Raw genomic sequence first — 7,294 nt, 5'->3', positions numbered from 1 at the left:
ATATGCGACTGTTGACCAGGTGGCGAGATAAAAGAGCGCATGAATTTCAGGCTTTAGAATACCTACATTAGGAAATGGTAACACAGCAACTGTTCACTGTCCCTTTCTATGATTTCTCATCAATTGTTGAATGTGTAAAGAGTAGAACAAGCGAACACAAACTTGTGTAATTTCACAAAAAATTTACAAAAAAACAGTGCCAAAATACAAAAGCAGAACAACAAAATAACAATGGCAACATCACACAGAAATATCATGAAAAAATAGAAAAATGTATCGAAGATAAAAATGTTTAATAATAATAATAATAAACGCAAAAAAGAAACGTGCGCTTGAACATGTGGATTTAGCCGGTAGAAAGATATTCGGCTCCATGACATTGTTCATCAAACGTTACAAAATTCAAAATTTAGCGGGACAAATATTTTATTATTATTTTGTTTGCCATTAAGAACTTATCGAAATACAATAAGTGCTATTGACTCACTAATGAGGTATACAAACTAATATCCTTTAAATTCATATCAATATTCGATTTCAATGAATTCTTTAGGTATTACATGATTTATTGAATAATTGTAGGCCTTATTAATTTAGAGTTAATATTAATACTTTTTACATTTTTACTTCTATCATTTTTACCTCTGGCACTTTCACCTCTGAAATGTTTAACTTTGACATTTGTACATCGGACGTTTTTACCTGGTTCGAGATTGCATGATCACTCCCTCCTCCCCCAACCCCCCCCCCCCCCACTCCCAACTTTCACGAAGCGTAATTAAGTACAAGTTTGAAGACAATATGATGTCTTTGAAGTTAAGACAGTTTTGTGGGACGTTCCCGGTACTCCGTGTATTAAAGCAAGAAAAAGGAGTGGACATAACGGTCCCTACTATACTAATTCAGTAAAGACTTAACCTGGGTTAAGATATATAACACAAGAACAAATCCCATACCAACTTCCTTTGTGAAAACAGGTTTTGAATAAAAGCTTATTAAGCCCAGCGGAGGGTTGACTCGGACATTTAGTAGAATACGGGTCATGGCATTTACAACATACTTTACATGAAAGAAGTTATTGTGATAAAAAGTAAACACAATGCAAGGAACCTGCTCCGAATATATTCGTATGCAAATTATATGCATTTACTGATCGGAATTGGCCCGGCCATTGGCATCACGTGACTTATCTAAGTCATTGGGACGCATCGTAGAATGCCAAATATGAGGCGACGCTTGGACAGACGATACACACTTCGTATGATTTTTTTTTATAGCGGCCTGTTTAACTTGTCATCGCCAATTGCGTAAGTAGCATGTTCATATTTATTTGGTTTGATCATGGACTGTATAATGATTATATGGGAGGACGATTTACTATTTCGACATGTTATAGAATCTTGGAGTGTTGTTATTTCCTATATTTCTTCTTCTGTTTGTCCTTCCTCCGTTGCCTTCGGGGAGCGGCGGTATACCGCTATAAGGGTCTGGTCGGATCACTGAAAGGGACAGTGATAGGGGGAAGGTAGATAGTCAGAAAGCTACAACGTGTAGAGGATTGAAACAACCTGGAATAATTTAGAACACCGATGCACTCGGTGCATAGTAATATAACGATAGGTTTCTATCTCTATCAAACTGCATTTCGCAAAGTAAACAGTGAGGTATCAGGATCTTGGTTTTGATACTATGCGGATGGAGAGGGGAGGGGGGAAGGGTGTAGGGGGAGCAAAAGATACAAATTTCTAAAGTGTGATCCCAAATTCACTTGATATAATCATAACCTTTTTGTGTGTAAGTGGTAAATATGCCTGGCCGGGAAATCTAGTTTCCTAGATTCAACCCAGGATAGTTATATAATTACAGGGCCCTCAGGGGAAACAGTATTTATTCTGATGAGGCTACCCTGGGTAAACTTGTCATATTATCATTATCATTATTATTTTTATTGTTATTATCAATTTTCAATATTGTGTCATCTTTATTATACTCATTAATATTTAATATCGATATTATTAAACTTATTATTCCTATCGTTTTTATTACTATTATTTAATTTTACTTTTTTACTTTTTACTTCTTTTTTTTTAAATTTTATTAATTTATCTTGTACAGTATTCGCGGAAGACTTTGTCCGTCTGGTAGTTATAGTGTTAAGTGTAGGTATAATTCCTGGCTGGGAGATGGTGACCTGTGAATGATGAGCCTACCGGGCCCTGTCCCTTAAATTGTAGGAGAACGGCACGCCCAGTCAGACTTTCTTTCTTTATTTCTTCCTTCTCACTCTCCATTCATGTAATATATTTTGTATATATAATCATAGTATCGTTGTTGTTTTTTATTTCAAAAGAATGCATTTTGTGTGCCATATAGTTATTTGTCTTTTCCCATTAAAGAATGGCACCAACAGTCGGTTCCTTAAAGGCTGACCATCCAGTTTCCTAGATTCCACCCTTTTCTTGTATTTCAAGAATATTCCCTTGTTGGTGTTCATGTTATTGAGTATAGATATAATGCCTGGCTGGGAGATGGTGACCTGTGAATGATGAGCCTACCGGGCCCTGTCCCTTAAATTGTAGGAGAACGGCACGCCCAGTCAGACTTTCTTTCTGTCTTTCTACCTTCCTTCCATCCTTCCTTTATCTTTTTTCTTTCTTTGGTAGAGCTTAGCATCCTTTTTTTCATCACATCGGATTGATATCTTTAATCAAAGATCAATAATATTTGCTATGTTGTGCCATAATTAAAATATGTTATAACATTTCCAAATGTTTGAGAGCCTTATCGTTGTAGCCAGGGTAGTTATATATTTACTGGGCCCCTCAGGGTAAACATAATTTATTCTGATGAGGCTACACTGGGTACACATGTCATATTATCATCATTTATGTGTGTATTATCATGTTGTGTGTATTGAGACTATGACGGTCATTCTGGTAGTCAGGATGTTAAGTGTAGTTATAATGCCTGGCTGGGAGATGGTGACCTGTGAATGATGAGCCTACCGGGCCCTGTCCCTTAAATTGTAGGAGAACGGCACCCCCAGTCAGACTTTCTTTCTTTCTTTCTTCCTCTCATTCTCCATTCTTTTCTTTCTTTCTCTGGTAGGGCTTAGCATCGTTTTTTTTTCTTCAAGATTTCATAACGTCAAAGATATTATGTAATAGTTGTTTTATGTAATTACTAAATCGTTGTTGTTTTTTAATCAAAAAGAATGGCTGTTAAGATGCATTTTTGTGCCATATAGTTATTTGTCTTTTCCCATTAAAGAATGGCACCCACAATCGGTTCCATAAAGGCTTACCATCTAGTTTCCTAGATTCCACCTATTTTCCTAGATTCCACCTATTTTCTTAAATTTTAAGAATAATCCCTTGTTGGTGTTCAAGTTATTGAGTATAGGTATAATGTCTGACTGGGAGATGGTGACCTGTGAATGATGAGCCTACCGGGCCCTTTCCCTTAAATTGTAGGAGAACGGCACGCCCAGTCAGACTTTCTTTCTTTCTTCCTCTCATTCTCCATTCTTTTCTTCTTTCCCTGGTAGGGCTTAGCCACGTTTTTTCCTCAAGATTTCATTATACCAAAGATATCATGTAATATATTTTGTATACATAATCATAGTATCGTTGTTGTTTTTTTAATTTCAAACGAATGCCTTTTAAGATGCATTTTGTGTGCCATATAGTTTTTTGTCTTTTCCCATTAAAGAATGGCACCCACAGTCGGTTCCTTAAAGGCTGACCATCCAGTTTCCTAGATTCCTACCTTTTCTTGTATTTCAAGAATATTCCCTTGTTGGCTGTCATGTTATTAAGTGTAAGTATAATGCCTGGCTGGGAGATGGTGACCTGTGAATGATGAGCCTACCGGGCCCTGTCCCTTAAATTGTAGGAGAACGGCACGCCCAGTCAGACTTTCTTTCTGTCTTTCTACCTTCCTTCCATCCTTCCTTTATCTTTTTTCTTTCTTTGGTAGAGCTTAGCATCCTTTTTTTCATCACATCGGATTGATATCTTTAATCAAAGATCAATAATATTTGCTATGTTGTGCCATAATTAAAAAATGTTATAACATTTCCAAATGTTTGAGAGCCTTATCGTTGTAGCCAGGGTACTTATATATTTACTGGGCCCTCAGGGTAATTAATTCTGATGAGGCTACACTGGGTACACATGTCATATTATCATCATTTATGTGTGTATTATCATGTTGTGTGTATTGAGACTATGACGGTCTTTCCGGTATTCAGGAAGTTAAGTGTAGGTGTAATGCCTGGCTGGGAGATGGTGACCTGTGAATGATGAGCCTACCGGGCCCTGTCCCTTAAATTGTAGGAGAACGGCACGCCCAGTCAGACTTTCTTTCTGTCTTTCTACCTTCCTTCCATCCTTCCTTTATCTTTTCCTTTCTCTGGTAGAGCTTAGCATCATTTTTTTCGGTTTATCGTGACATTGGATTAATATCTTTAATCAATTTAGAGATCAATAATGTTTGCCATTTTGTGACATATTTTGTTTTTATTGCTTTAAGCTTCATGACATTCCTCGAACGTTTGAGCGCCTTATTGTTGTAGCCAGGATAGTTTTATAATTACAGGGCCCTCAGGGGAAACAGTACTTATTCTGATGAGGCTACCCTGGGTAAACATGTCATATTATTATTATCATTTTATTTGTATTGTTATTATTAATTTTGTAATATTGTATCATCTTTATTATACTCATTAATACTATCGATATTATTGTTCTCATCATTCCTATCGTTTTTATTACTATTGTTATTTAATTTTACTTTATTACTTTTTTTATTTTGTATCTTTTATTCATTTATCTTGCTCAGTATTCGCGGAAAGACTTTGTCTGTCTGGTAGTTAAAGTGTTAAGTGTAGGTATAATGCCTGGCTGGGAGATGGTGACCTGTGAATGATGAGCCTACCGGGCCCTGTCCCTTAAATTGTAGGAGAACGGCACGCCCAGTCAGACTTTCTTTCTGTCTTTCTACCTTCCTTCCATCCTTCCTTTATCTTTTCCTTTCTCTGGTAGAGCTGAGCATCAGTTTTCGGTTTTTCGTGACATACGACTAATATTTTAATCATTTTAGAGATCAATAATATTTGTTATGTTGAGACACATTTGTTTCTTCTACAACTTAATGACATTTCTCGAATGTTTGAGCGCCTTATCATTGAAGTCAGGGTAGTTATATAATTACATGGCCCCCAGGGTAAACAGTACTTATTTTGATGAGGCTATCCCATGTAAACATGTCATATTATTATTCTTCTTATCATTCCTATCATTAATATTACTTTTTTTTTCTTTACTGTTTTTATATATTTTGAAACAATCTTTTATTCATTTATCTTGTTCATTATGTGTGTATTAAGCCTATGACGGTCTCTTTTGTAGTCATGGTGTTAATTGTAGGTATAGTGCCTGGCTGGGAGATGGTGACCTGTGAATGATGAGCCTACCGGGCCCTGTCCCTTAAATTGTAGGAGAACGGCACGCCCAGTCAGACTTTCTTTCTTTCTTCCTCTCTTTCTCCATTCTTTTCTTTCTTTCTCTGGTAGGGCTTAGCATGGTTTTTTTTTTCTTCAAGATTTCATAACGTCAAAGATATTATGTAATAGTTTTTTTTTATGTAATCATTATATCGTTGTTGTTTTTTAATTAAAAAGAATGGCTGTTAAGATGCATTTTGTGTGCCATATAGTTATTTGTCTTTTCCCATCAAAGAATGGCACACACAGTCGGTTCCTTAAAGGCTTACCATCCAGTTTCCTAGATTCCACCCATTTTATTGCTGGTCAAGAATATTCCCTTGTTGGTGTTCATGTTATTGAGTATAGGTATAATGCCTGACTGGGAGATGGTGACCTGTGAATGATGAGCCTACCGGGCCCTGTCCCTTAAATTGTAGGAGAACGGCACGCCCAGTCAGGTTTTCATTCTGTCTTTGTCCGTTCCTCCCATCCTTCCTTTATCTTTTCCTTTCTCTGGTAGAGCTTAGCATCATTTTTTTCGGTTTATCGTGACATTGGATTAATATCTTTAATCAATTTAGAGATCAATAATGTTTGCCATTTTGTGACATATTTTGTTTTTATTGCTTTAAGCTTCATGACATTCCTCGAACGTTTGAGCGCCTTATTGTTGTAGCCAGGATAGTTTTATAATTACAGGGCCCTCAGGGGAAACAGTACTTATTCTGATGAGGCTACCCTGGGTAAACATGTCATATTATTATTATCATTTTATTTGTATTGTTATTGTTAATTTTGTAATATTGTATCATCTTTATTATACTCATTAATACTATCGATATTATTGTTCTCATCATTCCTATCGTTTTTATTACTATTGTTATTTAATTTTATTTTATTACTTTTTTATTTTACTTTATTACTTTTTTTATTTTGTATCTTTTATTCATTTATCTTGCTCAGTATTCGCGGAAAGACTTTGTCTGTCTGGTAGTTAAAGTGTTAAGTGTAGGTATAATGCCTGGCTGGGAGATGGTGACCTATGAATGATGAGCCTACCGGGCCCTGTCCCTTAAATTGTAGGAGAACGGCACGCCCAGTCAGACTTTCTTTTTTTCTTTCTTCCTCTCTTTCTCCATCCTTTTCTTCTTTCTCTGGAAGGGCTTAGCCTCGTTTTTTCCTCAAGATTTCATTATACCAAAGATATCATGTAATATATTTTTTATATAATCATAGTATCGTTGTTGTTTTTTTATTTAAAAAGAATGCCTTTTAAGATGCATTTTGTGCGCCATATAGTTTTATTTGTTATGTTGAGACACAATTTTTAATTTTTTTTCTTCTAAAACTTAATGTCATTCCTCGAATGTTTGAGCGCCTTATTGTTGTAGCCGGGGTAGTTATATGATTGCAGGACCCTCAGGATAAACTGAATCTATTCAGATGAGGCTATCCTCTGTAAACATGTCATATTATTATTATTATTATTTGTATTGTTATCACTAATTTTGTATTATTGTATAATCTTCATTATACTCATTAATATTGTCGAAATTATTATTCTCTTCATTCCTATCGTATTTATTACTATTGTTATTTAATTTTACTTTTTAACTTAAAAAAATGATAATCTTTGATTCATTTACCTTGTTCAGTATTCGCATTAAGATATGTCTTTCTGGTAGTCATGATGTTAAGTAGGTATAATGCCTGGCTGGGAGATGGTGACCTGTGAATGATGAGCCTACCGGGCCCTGTCCCTTAAATTGTAAGAGAACGGCACGCCCAGTCAGACTTTCTTTCTTT

The 7,294-nt window shown here is 35.7% G+C and overlaps 1 protein-coding gene across 2 annotated transcripts in view; it reads left to right on the top strand.

The window, feature by feature from the left end:
• Positions 1–1,199: 1,199 nt before the first annotated feature.
• The window catches only part of LOC100893057 (calcium-activated chloride channel regulator 1), a 38,370-nt gene continuing 32,275 nt past the window's right edge, over positions 1,200–7,294 (top strand). For both annotated transcript variants that reach the window (XM_030983981.1, XM_030983980.1), the window contains exon 1: positions 1,200–1,307. The gene's annotated coding sequence lies outside the window, so the exon portion shown is untranslated. The remainder of the gene's footprint in view (positions 1,308–7,294) is intronic.

This window comes from Strongylocentrotus purpuratus, unplaced genomic scaffold, assembly GCF_000002235.5.
Source record: "Strongylocentrotus purpuratus isolate Spur 01 unplaced genomic scaffold, Spur_5.0 spur5_scaffold_14, whole genome shotgun sequence".
Classification (NCBI taxonomy): Eukaryota; Metazoa; Echinodermata; class Echinoidea; order Camarodonta; family Strongylocentrotidae; genus Strongylocentrotus; species Strongylocentrotus purpuratus.
Note: the sequence above shows the minus strand (reverse complement) of the source record. Positions and strands in the feature narration are given on the sequence as shown.